The sequence below is a fragment of the Triticum dicoccoides genome, chromosome 1B (genome assembly GCF_002162155.2).
Source record: "Triticum dicoccoides isolate Atlit2015 ecotype Zavitan chromosome 1B, WEW_v2.0, whole genome shotgun sequence".
Classification (NCBI taxonomy): domain Eukaryota; kingdom Viridiplantae; phylum Streptophyta; class Magnoliopsida; order Poales; family Poaceae; genus Triticum; species Triticum dicoccoides.
In genome coordinates, this window is record NC_041381.1 from 689,752,711 (window position 1) to 689,769,983 (window position 17,273).

Sequence of the window (17,273 nt, forward strand, 5' to 3'; positions counted from 1 at the left end):
TCTACATGTCTCCCGAACCCGTAGGGTCTACACACTTAAGGTTCGATGACGCTAGGGTTATAAAGGAAGTTTGTATGTGGTTACCGAATGTTGTTCGGAGTCCCGGATGAGATCCCGGACGTCACGAGGAGTTCCGGAATGGTCCAGAGGTAAAGATTTATATATGTGAAGTCCTATTTTGGCCACCGGAAAATGTTCGGGATTTTTCGGTATTGTACCGGGAAGGTTCTAGAAGGTTCCGGAGTGGGGCCCACCTGCATGGGGGGCCCACATGGACGTGGGTAGTGGGGGCAAGGCCCCACACCCCTGGTCAAGGCGCACCAAGATCCCCCCTTAGAAGGAATAAGATCATATCCCGAAGGGATAAGATCAAGATCCCTAAAAAAGGGGGATAACAATCGGTGGGGAAGGAAATAATGAGATTTCTTTCCTCCCACCTTGGCCAACGCCCCAATGGACTTGGAGGGCAAGAAACCAGCCCCTCCACCCCTATATATAGTGGGGAGGCGCATGGGAGCTATACACGAAGTTCTGGCGCAGCCCTACCTCTCTCCCTACTCCTCCTCTCCCATGGTGCTTGGCGAAGCCCTGCTGGATTGCCACGCTCCTCCACCACCACCACGCCGTTGTGCTGCTGTTGGATGGAGTCTTCCTCAACCTCTCCCTCTCTCCTTGCTGGATCAAGGCGTGGGAGACATCACCGGGCTGTACGTGTGTTGAACGCGGAGGTGCCGTGCGTTCGGCACTTGATCATCGGTGATTTGAATCACGACGAGTACGACTTCATCAACCCCGTTCACTTGAACGCTTCCGCTTAGCGATCTACAAGGGTATGTAGATGCACTCTCTTTCTACTCGTTGCTGGTCTCTCCATAGATAGATCTTGGTGACACGTAGGAAAATTTTGAATTTCTGCTACGTTCCCCAACAGTGGCATCATGAGCTAGGTCTATTGCGTAGATTCTTTGCACGAGTAGAACACAAAGTAGTTGTGGGCGTTGATGTTGTTCAATATGCTTACCGTTACTAGTCCAATCTTGTTTTGACGGTATTGTGGGATGAAGCGGCCTGGACCGACCTTACACGTACTCTTACGTGAGACAGGTTCCACCGATTGACATGCACTTGGTGCATAAGGTGGCTAGCGGGTGCCAGTCTCTCCCACTTTAGTCGGAACGGATTCGATGAAAAGGGTCCTTATGAAGGGTAAATAGCAATTGGCATATCACGTTGTGGTCTTGCGTAGGTAAGAAACATTCTTGCTAGAAACCCATAGCAGCCACGTAAAACATGCAACAACAATTAGAGGACGTCTAACTTGTTTTGCAGGGTATGCTATGTGATGTGATATGGCCAAGAAGAATGTGATGAATGATATGTGATGTATGAGATTGATCATGTTCTTGTAATAGGATTCACGACTTGCATGTCGATGAGTATGACAACCGGCAGGAGCCATAGGAGTTGTCTTTATTTATTGTATGACCTGCGTGTCATTGAAGAACGCCATGTAAACTACTTTACTTTATTGCTAAACGCGTTAGTCATAGAAGTAGAAGTAGTCGTTGGCGTGACAACTTCATGAAGACACGATGATGGAGATCATGATGATGGAGATCATGGTGTCGTGCCGGTGACGATGATGATCATGGAGCCCCGAAGATGAAGATCAAAAGGAGCAAAATGATATTGGCCATATCATGTCACTATTTGATTGCATGTGATGTTTATCATGTTTATGCATCTTGTTTGCTTAGGACGACGGTAGTAAAGAAGATGATCCCTTACAAAATTTCAAGAAGTGTTCTCCCCTAACTGTGCACCGTTGCTACAGTTCGTCGCTTCTAAGCACCACGTGATGATCGGGTGTGATGGATTCTTACGTTCACATACAATGGGTGTAAGACAGTTTTACACAGCGAAAACACTTAGGGTTAACTTGACGAGCCTAGCATGTGCAGACATGGCCTCGGAACACGGAGACCGAAAGGTCGAGCATGAGTCGTATGGTAGATACGATCAACATGAAGATGTTCACCGATGATGACTAGTCCGTCTCACGTGATGATCGGACACGGCCTAGTTGACTCGGATCATGTGATCACTTAGATGACCAGAGGGATGTCTATCTAAGTGGGAGTTCATAAGATGAACTTAATTATCCTGAACATAGTCAAAAGACCTTTTGCAAATTATGTCGTAAGCTCGCGCTTTAGTTCCACTGTTTAGATATGTTCCTAGAGAAAATATAGTTGAAAGTTGATAGTAGCGATTATGCGATCACTAGAAAGCTTATGTCCTTAATGCACCGCTCAGTGTGCTGAACCCCAACGTCGTTTGTCGATGTTGCGAACATCGGACATACACGTTTTGATAACTACGTGATAGTTCAATTAAATGGTTTAAGTAGAGGCACCAAAGACGTTTTCGAAACGTCGCGGAACATATGAGATGTTTCGAGGGCTGAAATTGGGATTTCAGGCTCGTGCCCACGTCAAGAGGTATAAGACCTCCGATGATTTTCTTAGCCTGCAAACTAAGGGAGAAAAGCTCAATCGTTGAGCTTGTGCTTAGATTGTCTGAGCACAACAATCACTTGAATCGAGTGGGAGTTGATCCTCCATATGAGATAGTGATGTTTCCCCAAAGTCATTGCCACCAAGCTGCTAGAGCTTCGTGATTAACTATAACATATCAGGGATAGATATGATGATCCTTGAAATATTCATGATGTTTGACACCGCGAAAGTAGAAATCAAGAAGGAGCATCAATTGTTGATGGTTGGTGAAACCACTAGTTTCAAGAAGGGCAAGGGAACAAAGGGATACTTCATGAAACGACAATTCAGCTACTGCTCTAGTGAAGAAACCCAAGGTTGAACCCAAACCCGAGACTAAGTGCTTCTGTAATAAGGGGAACAACCACTGGAGCAGCATTACCCTAGATACTTGGTAGATGAGAAGGCTGGCAAGGTCGATAGAAGTATATTGGATATACATTATGTTAATGTGTACTTTACTAGTACTCCTAATAGCACCAGGGTATTAGATACCGGTTCGGTTGCTAAGTGTTAGTAACTCGAAATAAAAGCTACGGAATAAACGGAGACTAGCTAAAGGTGAGCTGACGATATATGTTGGAAGTGTTTCCAAGGTTGATATGATCAAGCATCGCACGCTCCCTCTACCACCGAGATTGGTGTTTGCGTTGAGCATAGACATGATTGGATTATGTCTATCGCAATACGGTTATTCATTTAAGGAGAATAATGGTTACTCTATTTTTGAATAATACCTTCAATGGTCTTGCACCTAAAGGAATGGTTTATTGAATCTCGGTCGTAGTGATACACATTTTCATGCCAAAAGATATAAGATAGTAATGATAGTACCACTTACTTGTGGCACTGCCATGTAAGTCATAATGGTATAAAACGCATGAAGAAGCTCCATGTTGATGGATCTTTGGACTCACTCGTTTTGAAAAGTTTGAGACATGCGAACCATGTCTATTGGTGTATATGCATGAAGAAACTCCATGCAAATGGATCGTTCGGACTCACTTGATTTTGAATCACTTGAGATATGCAAATCATACCACATGAGCAAGATGACTGAAAAGCCTCATTTTCAGTAAGATGGAACAAGATAGCAACTTGTTGGAAGTAACACATTTTGATGTGTGCAGTCGAATGAGTGCTGAGGCATGCAGTGCATATCATTATGTTCTTACTTCACAGATGATTCGAGTAAATGTTGAGTATATTTACTTGATGAAACACAAGTCTGAATTATTGAATGGTTCAAGTAATTTCAGAGTGAAGTAGCAGATCATTGTGACAAGAGGATAAAATGTCTATGATATGATCATAGAGATGAATATCTGAGTTACGAGTTTTGGCACTCAATTAAGACATTGTGGAAATTGTTTCGCAATTAATACCGCCTGGAACACCATAATGTGATGGTGTGTCCGAACATCATAGTTGCACCCTATTGGATATGGTGCGTACCATGATGTCTCTTATCGAATTACCACTATCGTTCATGGGTTAGGCATTAGAGACAACCACATTCACTTTAAATAGGGCACCACGTAATTCCGATGAGATGACACCGTATGAATTATGGTTTAGAGAAACCTAAGTTGTCATTTCTTAAAAGTTTGGGGCTGCGACGCTTATATGAAAAAGTTTCAGGTTGATAAGCTCGAACCCAAAGCGGATAAAATGCATCTTCATAGGAAACCCAAAATAGTTGGGTATACCTCCTAATTCAGATCCAAAAGCAATATGGATTGTTTCTAGAATCGGGTCCTTTCTCGAGGAAAAGTTTCTCTCGAAAGAATTGAGTGGGAGGATGGTGGAGACTTGATGAGGTTATTGAACCGTCTCTTCAACTAGTGTGTGACAGGGCACAGGGAGTTGTTCCTGTGGCACCTACACCAATTGAAGTGGAAGCTTATGATATTGATCATGAAACTTCGGATCAAGTCACTCCCAAACCTCGTAGGATGACAAGGATGCGTACTACTTCAGAGTGGTACGTAATCCTGTCTTGAAGGTCATGTTGCTAGACAACAATGAACCTACGAGCTATGGAGAAGCGATGGTGGGCCCGGATTCCGATAAATGGCTTGAGGCCATAAAATCCGAGAGAGGATCCATGTATGAAAACAAAGTGTAGACTTTGGCAGAACCGCTCGATGGTCGTAAGGCTAATGAGTACAGATGGATTTCAAAAGGAAGACGGACAATGATGGTAAATGTCACCATTAAGAAAGCTCGACTTGTCGTTAAGATGTTTTCCGACAAGTTCAAGGAGTTGACTACGATGAGATTTTCTCACTCGTAGCGATGCTAAGAGTCTGTTGGAATTATATTAGCGATTACTGCATTATTTATGAAATCTTGCAGATAGGATGTCAAAACATTGTTTCCTCGACGATTTTAATGAGGAAAGGTTGTATGTGATACAACCGGAAGGTTTTGTCAATCCCGAAAGATGCTAATAAGTATGCAAAGCTCCAGCAATCCTTCTAAGGACTGGAGTGAGCATCTCGGAGTTGGAATGTATGCTTTGATGATGATCAAAAATTTTGGGTTTGTACAAAGTTTATGAGAAACTTGTATTTCCAAAGAAGTGTGTGGGAGCACTATATAATTTCTGATGAGTATATGTTGTTGACATATTGTTGATCAGAAATGACGTAGAATTTCTGGAAAGCATATAGGGTTATTTTGGAAGTGTTTTTCAATGGAAAGCCTGGATTAAGCTACTTGAACATTGAGCATCAAGATCTATAAGGATAGATCAAAATGCTTAATAATACTTTCAAATAAGCACATACCTTGACATGATCTTGAAGGTGTTCAAGATGGACCAGTCAAAGAAGGAGTTCTTGCCTGGGTTGTAAGGTACGAAGTTAAGACTTAAAGCTCGACCACGGCAGAATAGAGAGAAAGGACGAAGGTCGTCCCCTATGCAAGTGGGAGTGTCGGTGTCCTGTGAGTGTTAATCACATGGCGATGTGAACTAGATTATTGACTCTAGTGCAAGTGGGAGTGTCGGTGTCAAAACCGGCAGATCTCGGGTAGGGGTCCCAAACTGTGCGTCTAGGCGGATGGTAACAGGAGACAAGGGACACGATGTTTTACCCAGGTTCGGGCCCTCTTGATGGAGGTAAAACCCTACGTCCTGCTTGATTGATATTGATGATGTGTGTTACAAGAGTGGATCTACCACGAGATCAAGGAGGCTAAACCCTAGAAGCTAGCCTATGGTATGATTGTTGTTCGTCCTAAGGACTAAAGCCATCTGGTTTATATAGACACCGGAGAGGGCTAGGGTCACACAGAGTCGGTTACAATGGTAGGAAATCTACATATCCGTATCGCCAAGCTTGCCTTCCACGCCAAGGAAAGTCCCATCCGGACACGGAACGAAGTCTTCAATCTTGTATCTTCATAGTCTTGGAGTCCGACCGATGATGATAGTTCGGCTATCCGGACACCCCCTAGTCCGGAACTCCCTCAGGGAGACTATTGGAAATATGCCCTAGAGGCAATAATAAATTAGTTATTATTATATTTCCTTGTTCATGATAATCGTTTATTATCCATGCTATAATTGTATTGATAGGAAACTCAGGTACATGTGTGGGTACATAGACAACACCATGTCCCTAGTAAGCCTCTAGTTGACTAGCTCGTTGATCAATAGATGGTTACGGTTTCCTGACCATGGACATTGGATGTCGTTGATATCGGGATCACATCATTAGGAGAATGATGTGATGGACAAGACCCAATCCTAAGCCTAGCACAAAGATCATGTAGTTCGTATGCTAAAGCTTTTCTAATGTCAAGTATCATTTCCTTAGACCATGAGATTGTGCAACTCCCGGATACCGTAGGAATGCTTTGGGTGTACCAAACGTCACAATGTAACTGGGTGGCTATAAAGGTACACTACGGGTATCTCCGAAAGTGTCTGTTGGGTTGGCAAGAATTGAGACTGGGATTTGTCACTCCGTGTGACGGAGAGGTATCTCTGGGCCCACTCGGTAGGACATCATCATAATGTGCACAATGTGACCAAGGGGTTGATCACGGGATGATGTGTTACGGAACGAGTAAAGAGACTTGCTGGTAACGAGATTGAACAAGGTATCGGGATACCAACGACCGAATCTCGGGCAAGTACAATACCGCTAGACAAAGGGAATTGAATACGGGATCGATTGAGTCCTTGACATCGTGGTTCATCCGATGAGATCATCGTGGAACATGTGGGAGCCAACATGGGTATCCAGATCCCGCTGTTGGTTATTGACCGGAGAACGTCTCGGTCACGTCTGCATGGTTCCCGAACCCGTAGGGTCTACACACTTAAGGTTCGATGATGCTAGGGTTATAGGGAATAGATATACGTGGTTACCGAATGTTGTTCAGAGTCCCGGATGAGATCCCGGACGTTACGAGGAGTTCCGGAATGGTCCGGAGGTAAAGATTTATATATGGGAATTCCTGTTTTGGTCACCGGAAAAGTTTCGGGTTTTATCTGTAATGTACCGGGACCATCGGGAGGGTCCCGGGGGTCCACCAAGTGGGGTCACCGGCCCCAGAGGGCAGCATGGGCCAAGTGTGGGAGGGGACCAGCCCCAGGTGGGCTGGTGCGCCCCCCACAAGGGCCCAAGGCGCCTAGGGTTTGGGGAGGGGGTGCCCCACCTTGCTTGGGGGGCAAGTTTCCCCCTCTCCCCCCTTGGCCGCCACCCTAGATGGGTTTGGGGCTGCCGCACCCCTTGGGGTGGGAACCCTAGAGGGGGCGCACCCCCCTCCCTCTCCCCTATATATACTTGAGGTATTTGGGGCTGTAGACACAAGAGTTTCCACCTCTCCCTCGCGCAACCCTAGCTCTCTTTCTCCTCCTCTCCCGCGGTGCTTGGCGAAGCCGTGCAGGATTGTCACGCTCCTCCATCACCACCACGCCGTTGTGCTGCTGCTGGATGGAGTCTTCCTCAACCTCTCCCTCTTTCCTTGCTGGATCAAGGCATGGGAGACGTCACCGGACTGTACGTGTGTTGAACGCGGAGGTGCTGTCCGTTCGGCACTAGGATCTCCGGTGATTTGGATCACGACGAGTACGACTCCTTCAACCCCGTTCTCTTGAACGCTTCCGCTTAGTGATCTACAAGGGTATGTAGATGCACTCTCCTTCCCCTCGTTGCTAGTCTCTCCATAGATAGATCTTGGTGACTCGTATGAAAATTTTGAATTTCTGCTACGTTCCCAACAATGATTTCCTTGCCTGGAACTATACCAAGGACGGCGTCTACTCCGTTCGGTCTGCTTACCATATTGCTATGTCTATGAGGAGGGCTCGGTCGAACAGCCCTGGATCTTCGTCCTCGGTCTCGTCCCACAGGAATTGGCTGGCAATGTGGAGTACTCATGTCCCGAATAAAATCAAAGTGCATACATGGAGACTGCTTCGCAATGGGCTGGCCACGGGGTCTAAGCTGCTGCGAAGACGGATCAAGCCGGGTATCTTCTGGAGCTGCCATCATTCGAGCCGGTTCTGGAGTGCGCTGTCAGACTTGCGCTCTGTCCATGCCGCCTTTCCACCGGACGGCGCCCTATCCAACCACGAGGTGGGTCGGTGGCTCTGGAACTGGATGGGGGGCGCTCGGGGCGAGGAGAAAGAGATGGCCATGCAGGGAATATATGGACTTTGGCTGGCGAGAAATGAGGCCCGCGATAGGGTGCGGATTAAGAATCCTGAGGAACTGGCTGCTAAGGTGTCTGCACTAATGGATGAATGGGCAGAGACGGTGACGAAGAAGACAAGGTTGGTTGCTAAACCTCCACCCGAGAAGTGGTTGCCTCCGGAGGCTGACTGGGTCAAGCTGAATGCGGATGGAGCTGTCTCTTTGGCATCCGGCAATGGTGGCGGTGGTGTGGTGGCCCGAGATCACGAGGGGGCTTTTCGTGGTGCGTCGGCGCAACTGTTCCCAAACTGCTCCAGACCGGAGCTGGTAGAGTTGATGGCTTGTCATCAGGCATTAGTCTTTGGGCGTGAGCTGGGCATCCAACGGGTTCACGTCGAAATGGATTGCAGGGAGGCAGTTAGTATGGTAAACTCAGCGACTAGGAATCTGTCGGTTGCTGGGCCAATTGTGGAAGATGTCAAAACGCTTATGCGAGGCTGGGTGGGATGCAAGATCACGTGGAGGAGAAGAACGGCGAATCGTGCTGCTCACACTCTTGCAAAGGCTGCTGTAGGCGATGGCATTTCTCAGGTCTGGAGAAATGCTCCTCCTGGTTGTATTCTCTCTGTAATAGCGAATGAGCTACCTGACTCATCTTAATCTAAGGTTGTGTTTCCCTCAAAAAAAAAATCCAAACAACGGGAGCGCGCGTCGGGCGGTCTTCCGGCGAAAATTTTCGTTCTCGTTTTCCCCGGAGTGCGCGTGCTCGTCCATCTCACGTCCTCTCTTTCCCCGGCAAGTGGCCCAACCACAAGTTCCTCCTTTTTTTTGCGGAAAACCACAAGTTCCTCCTGAAAGAGTAGTAGTAATAAGCAATGAATACATAAATCTATATACTGATCATACACCATTAGTACCACTAATGCTGTCGCTAGAGATGAAACAGGTGATAGTAGTGGGGTGCTGGTATCTCTGGTGGACTCGCCGGCGCATAACACATAATGAGACTTGCCCGCCTGTGGTGAGATGGCCTCTATCTGTCCTGGCGATCACGAGCAATTGCCATAAAGCCTCGGCGACGAATGTTACAACGGAAGAACCAAAGTGGTCGAAACCACATCCACAATTTGTTAAACTCAACATTGATGCAGCTTTTCATTCAGGAAGGAGTTGGAGCGACAGCGGCGATCATTAAAGGCGAAAAGGGCATATTCCTTGTAGCTCAATGTAAGTTCATTCCTTATGCAGCAGATGTCATGACTACTGAGGCAACGGCAATGCGAGACGGGTTAAACTTGACAAATAATCTGGGGTTCCATCAGGTAGAAGCAGAATCTGATTCTCTAGATGTGATCAACTTCTGTAACGGCCAAAACTCTTGGTGCGATGCAGCAGCAGCAATTTTTGCAGATTGTGTGTACTTTGATTGGGAACGTCAATTTTAAGCATTGTTTACGTTATGCAAATCAAGTGGCGCATGTGCTAGCTAAATATAGTTACTGTAATAAAGTGTCTATTAGTTGGTCTGACGAGCCTCCAGATTGTCTGGTGAGTAAGCTCGTAGATGATGTATCCATGCCGTTTGATCAATAAAGCTAGCCATGATGGCCTTCCCTTCGAAAAATAGATAAATATCCTCCTAAAGTTCTCCTTGCACCAGGAGTGAACCAAGAAACATTCTCTTGTGTTATTATCAAAAATAAACACTCGCTAATTCCATGAGCATTTCCTTGCTTCCAACAAGTAGTATTCGTCGAGCTCAGTTGCTGGGGAAATCCATCATAGACGGGTTTCGTTGCTTGGGTCGCACCTCGCTCATATCCGACATGCAAAATCCAGCTTGTTTGTGTCCTGTGTGGCATCCTCTTAGATGCAAAAGGAGGCCTTTAAGAGTATTACTAGTAAAGCCCTCAAACTCCTAAAAATAACTGTTTTTTTACAGTTTTCACGAAAAAAATGCCGTAGACTAGAACCTCTAAACCCTCAAACCCGTAAAAAAAATTAGAGGTCCAACCCTCAAACCAGTTTGCAATCCGTAGAAGTAGGGGTTGAGAGGAAAATCGCTCCCCCAACCCGCACTCCTCCTCCTCGCTCGCGCGGGAGCCAACTGCTCCTCCTCCCGGCCGCCTCCTGCCGCGCCGGCCATGGAGGGCCCCGCCGCCGCCGCGCCGGCCTTGGCAGCCTCGCCTGCTCCCGCCGCCTCGCCTGCCCCCGCCCACCCGATCGTGGCCGACGTGGTGGCGGCGACCCACGTCGGGGCCAAGCGGCGGCGGGCGGGCCTCGCAGCGCCTCGTCCCGCCTCCCCGGCTCCCGCCCCCGCCACCGTCGCCGCGCCCGCCCCCAAGAAGAGCCGGCCGAAGGCGGCCGACCGTGGGCCTCGTTGGGCTTCCTCCAAGGTCGTCGGCTCGTCCCCGGCCGTGAAGAAGCCGCGGAAGAAGCCCGCCGCCGCGGCCGTGGCCCCGCCCGCCACCGTCGCTGAACCTCATGCCGCCGCGCACGAGGTGTTCGAGGAAATGGCAACCCCATCCTCGTTCATGGACCTCCTCCAAAACGCGGAGGTGGACCTCGGAGCTCCGCCTCTAGACCCCTTTAGGGTTGATGACGACTTGGAGGAAAAGGAGGAAGATGAGGAGGATGAAGGGGATGACGAGGAGGAGGTGGCCGAGATAGGAGTGGAGGCATTCACCGCCGCTTCCCGCCCACACGCGCGGTCGACAAACTACACCGAGGCGGAAGATGTCCTCTTGGTTCGTGCTTGGGCAGCTGTGGGAATGGATGCAACCACCGGCACCGATCAAACCGGTAAACTGTATTGGCAAAGAATCGAGGACGTTTATTGTAGGATCAAGTCGAAGAATAGTGGGTTCACCCATCGCTCTTTCCGGTCGCTTCAAGGCCGGTGGGAGTTGATCAAGCCTGCTTGTTCTCGTTGGAGTGCGGCCATGGACCAAGTGAGGGATGCACCACCTAGTGGAACCGTGGAGAGTGACTATGTGAGTACATATTTCTTCACTATTTTGATTATGTGTGTGCACTATGCTATTGGTGGGTTCTTATGTGATTTATGTGTGGTTGATAGGAGACAATTGCCGGCTTGAGGTACAAGGAGATGGCCGCTTCTAAGGGCAAGCCATTCCCATTTAAGCATGTTTGGTCAATTCTTCAAACCTTTGACAAGTGGAAGTTGAGGGATCAAGAGACCGCACCCAAGAAGTCGGCAATGCTAAGGATGAACGATAGTGAAGATGAGGAGGAGAGGAACTTGGGCAAGCCCGAGGGAAACAAGAAGGGCAAGCTAAGGGTGAAGATGGAAGAAGAGGCGTCAAGCCTAAGGGAGAAGATGGACCACATGATGAAGGCAAGAGAGGAATTGACAACGAAGACATTGAAGATGAAGCTTCTTATCACCGAGAAGAAGAAAGAGGTCAAGCTTGCACAAGTTGAAGCAAAGCATGAAGAAGCAAAGCGCAAGGCCGAGTTGGAGAAGAGGATGATCAAGCTCAAAGAGGCAAAGGTATGGAAAGAACTCATGGTGGAAGAGAAAGAGCACATGATGATGTCCAAGAAGTACATGGATCAAGACCAATTGCAATGGTGGAAGGACTACAAGGAGGTCATCGTGGAGAGGAAGAGGATGTTCCGTGTTGCGTCCTCTACTTTTCGAGGTGACACTCCGATGAGTAGTTGTAGTGATGGTGGTGTGTACGACTCCACCGGTGCCGATGGAGATGCTTGATGGAGCCCGCTTGTGGTCTAGACTAGAAGATGGCGCCGAGGTGCAACTTTTGGTGATGGTGCCGATGAGAGGAGGAAGATGATGATTTTGTGATGTAAACTATTAAATCATGCATCAATGATTGTCATTTGGTAGTTTGTTTGGAAGTTGATTGTGTTCTTGTTGTCATAAATTATGATATGTAAAATTACAGTTTTAAAGGTTGGGGTTAAGGCAAAGACTAGAACCCTCAAATCCAACTCTTAAAGCAGTTTAAGGGTTGGGTTTGAGGGTTCTAGTATTTGTCCCTGTTTTTTAATCCTCAAAAGTGTCAAAAAGTGGCACTTCTCAACCCTTAAAATTGCTTTAAGAATTTGAGGGTTTGAGGGTTCTACTAGTAATGCTGTGAGCCAGGCTGAGAGGAACGCGGGTTTCGGGCGTTTCCACCATCCGCTGTCAAAACTCCGTCGCCAACACTACCTTGGCAACTCTGCCAGATCCATCAGTTCAAAAAAAAAAAAACTCTGCCAGATCCACACCCCATCCACCAGAGCGAGGTGGGTGGCAGCCGGAGCCCCCCGCCAACTCTACCTTGACAACGATGGTTACTCTGCCAGATCCACACTCCATCGACCGGAGCGGGGTGGGGGGCCGCCGGAGCCCCGCCACCAACGCTGCCTTGACAAGGTGGTTGCTCCGCGCCAGATCCACACCCCATCGACCGGAGCGGGGTGGCTGGCAGCCGGAGCCCCGCCGCCAACGCTGCCTTCTCGACGCCCTTGCTCGGCCAAATCTACAACCCCGTCAATCAGAGCGGAATGGATGGGAGCCAGAGGCCCAGGTTATGAGGTGCCAACTTGTCTGTTTGTCGTCCCTTCCAAAAAGCACCAGCAGCCGCCGCCCAACGTCTACCACGTCCGTTCAATTTTTTTCTTCGAAGGTCATGTGATTTGCTCATGAATGGCACAATGTGCTTTCATTTGTTACATGTTTGTTTCCGATCTTGTATTTGGTATTCCTAATCTCCCAAGCTTTGATCTTGTTTTTGCTCTGAATGATGACCGACAAAAGAATGTTCACTTAATCACAAGGATAGTCTAAGAAACAATTTGTCAACTGGTGTTAATCTTTTCATATTGTTTGTGTGTTAGCATTTGCATTCATTGTACTAATTGCTAGCTGGTGGTGTTATTTGGTTGTTGATGGCACATTTCCGTAAGTAGTCAAGGGAGGCGAGACATTCGTATTGGCGGCTTAGTTACTCACCTTGCCGAGCACTTACAGTTGCCAATACTTCCTCCGTTCCTAAATAATTATCTTTCTAGAGATTTCAACAAATGACTACACACGGAGCAAAATGAGTGAATCTACAATTTAAAACATGTCTACATATATCCGTATATTGTAGTCCATTTGAGATGTCTAGAAAGACAAATATTTGGGAACGGAGGGAGTAGTTGGTAGTATCATAACTTAGTATATCATGTATATGATACTAGTGTATGAAACTACCTCCATTCCTAAATATAGGGTGTATTATTTTTGGCACGGAAATTAAAGAACGCACATGGAGAGAAAATTTTACAAGTTTTGGGCGAGATTACACATGACTAATTGACATGACAAAATAAAGGAGCTTACCTGATATAAAGAAATGTAATCAAATCCTTAAAAAAATATCCAAACGAATGGTGCAACACAATACACCTTATATTTAGGATTTTTCTTTCAAAAATCTATACACCTTATATCAACAAGCAGAAAGAGTAGATAACTTATTTATTGTCATGCATGACCCATAATAATATAGCATTTATTATGATACAACCCTCTATTTTTTATTTAATTCTATGCCACCTCATCAAAATTGCCTAGTTCGCATGCATGATACTAGCCATGATACTCCCATTACGACCAGCCTAACTTGAAAGGGCTTGACCATATTATTGGGCACACGATACTGAACAAAAGGCTTACTCCCTCCTTCCATCTATATAGGGCCTAATGCGTTTTTCGAGGTTGACTTTGGCCAAATGTTAGAGCAATAATATATGACATGCAACTTACACAATGCATATAATTTTCACATTATGCATGTCATGTACTATTAATCTTGTCAATAGTCGAAGGCGTTCTTGAAAATTGCATTAGGCTCTGTATAGATGAAAAGAGGGAGTATGATTAATTGTCAATTCATTGGTCCGGTTGAAATGCATAGTGGGGCCATTGTTTAAGTGCCCATTGCCTGGAGCAAAGGAGGTACTTGTTCGCTTGCCTCCTGTGCAAGTTTTTTTTGGTGAGCACTCGCAATGAGTGGCTACTCACCCTCGCTGAGATTAACGAGGCTAAGAACGCAATAGGTCTCGGGGGGCAATGCCCATGTCGAGCCTACACTGGAGTGGGACGCCGCAACAGAGGGTGATGGCACCGGTTATGGCGCAGGACTCGGGCACGGTTGGGGTGCTTGGTGACGATATCCTGGACTAAGGGGTATCAACCTAGATGGCCCACAGTCCATGGGCCAGAGCTTATGGCCCGCCGATCTCACAAGGAAGGACTACAGGAACCCCTAACTCTAACGTGATCAAGACGGACACTGCCGAAGACTTGGCGTGTACTTCAAGGACTACTCCAGCTATCGGCGTGTATATTTCTAGTTGGCAACCGACCATGTGTAACCCTAGACACCCCCGGTGCCTATATAAACCATGGGGTTAGTCCATAAAGACGTCAATCACGAGTACTAGCCTTAGGGTTTAGAGCACAACAAACGATCTCGAGCTAAATCACCTTGTACTCGATACTCCATCACCAATACAATCAAAGCAGAACGTAGGGTTTTACCTCTTCAAGAGGGCCCATACCTGGGTAACCATCATGAACCTTTTGTCCATTTCACCATCGTTCCTAGATCCACAGCTCGGGAGTCCCTACCCGAGATCTGCCGGTTTCGGTATTAACATCGGTGGCCCATACAAGTCCTAGTGTGTGGTCAAAAAGGACCGATGGCTCATCTTCAGATCAATAACAACATCGGTTGTGACATCTTCGTACCCGGGCAGCTTTTCACGTTCAACAACATCATTCTTCATGCCAATTCGACTGGCCGGGTTGACCACGTCGAAAGCTTTGTCCCGAACCAAGTCATTATGTTTGGGAGTCTGTAGAGCATATTTCATCCTCGGTTTTATGATCAAATCGTATGTAGTCGGGCCATGGACATCAAGGATCTCTCCCGGCTAAACGAGAGGCTAGATCGAGTCCAGAATCTGGCAATTTCATCCTCGATTTTATGATAAGATCGGATGTAAAGCCGACGATACGGAAAGTTACGTCCCTCCCAGCACCCACCTAGTTGCTACGTTCGAAGACTTAACCGACGTGTTGGACTGTGCCTTCGATGAGGCAACTGACATGGATGAAGATATCAAGGGCGCATCAGGAGCGGCGTCGCCTATGGCCACATCCCACACCGGCAACTAGGCCACAACATCTACCTATGATGTCTACATGGTGGACACACCCAAGTACCCCCCCCCCTCCCAAAACGCCAACACCCTCATAGGCGACCAAAGGGTACCGGTGGGGGCAAGAGCCAACTCAACAATACGGATGCCACCGATGACGACGCCACCCCAGATAACGCCGAGGACCAGGCCAACGGCAACAACGCCACGCCCACTCAGGTCAATGGCCCTGCAGGGATGTCCGATAATGGGGACCTCAAAGATCCCGAGGCCGGGGAGAAAAGTGACTACCTCACTGAATCTAAGGAGGATGCGAGCCTCGAACCCGAGGACTTCATCGTCCCCGAGGACCCATACGAGGCAAAATAACACAATCATTAAATGCACGGAATCCCCTACTAGGTAGTCGCCGACCTCTTAACTCTAAATCGGGGGAAGACGACGATCAACAATGAAGTGGGAGGGGAAGTAATACGTATTATTTTCGCAAGTCAATTGGGCGACTTAGTGTTTTTTCCAGGCTTAGTGCTTTTGTATTGAACATTTCTTCCCAGTTCAAACCTTCAAGTTTTCTTTTCCCAGTTTTTATAACCAAAATAATATGTTCTCCTTTTTATAGAGGCCAGGTGCAAGACAATAGGCAAGATGATATAAACAACACAAATGAGGAGCTTGGCATCTTCTTTACCAACCAAGTTCAACAGGGGAGGGGGAGGCAAGAAATATGCAGTTTTTTTTGTAAGATCCACGTCAAGTTTGCAACAGGAGACGTTTTGCAAACTAGTATATCACACGAGAGGGAACAAATGGAGAGTTCTACTAGATCAAAATTTAAACACGATCATGCCTTTGTTTCTGGCCAAAAATAGAGGTCCTTACCTGGGTGTGATTCACGGGGCAGAATTTTGCTCACTTCCTGACAATTTCTTGGAGTCGTTTTTCTAGAGAGTTGCCTGATCCGCAATACAGAGTTGCAAACAAATGTTGTTCTCTAGGGTTTTTTTGTCTGATTTTTCTTTGTTTTTTGCTGCGAGGGAGCTCCCCCTCCTGGTTAGGCCATGGCGTGCGGCGGCGGCCAGAAGAAATAGCGGCGGGAAGGGGGAGGAAGAGTTGCTGGGGGAAAATTGTCTAGTGAGGTGGGGTGGGGGGATCACGTGCTGTGGGGAGGGAGCGTTGTCCTTTTTCTTTTCTTCCTTTTTTGATAGGATGTGTCAACGCAATAATCCTAGACATACGGGGCTTTACGGGGTTATTACGGGCGAGACAGTTTGTGATTCATCAAAAATTTCGCCGCCTCCCTGATTTCAGGTGGGGGGCCATCCCCCAACTAATAGCATGTCTCCAAATCACCTCCTTCGTAATCTTCTGTAGAAAAAATCCGTATATGTAGCATTACTGGTGGCAACGTGGGCAAGGAGAGACGGACTTCCTTTTTCGAGTAGGGTGGGGACCGCACGTGGGCTCTTGTATGGCCAAGAACCCGCTTACCTTCTCTCTCCTCTTTTCTTTCCTTCAACTAACCAAGAGTATACTAATTTTCTTCTTATTGTCAGCTGACTCAACTCTATTGTACCTGCTCTTAGTCGACTCTCCGTGTTCCTCCTTGGTGTTCGTAAGCAACATGTTATATGCATCAATTCACATCATTGCAGAAACAAGGTAGTCTTTTAATTATAGAAACTGCAAAGTAGTCGATCTGTTAAATGCTAATCTCCATCTTTTCCCTATGCTCAAGCAATTGAAATGATCTCAGTGGCACTTCTTGCAGCAACTGCATTTGTTGTCTTCATGCTGTTAGTTCTTGCTGAAGCTGCATTTGTTGTCATCTCGACTTCCAGGAATCTGCTTTCCTGATGGTAGTCCGTGAGTTTACACAAGGGAG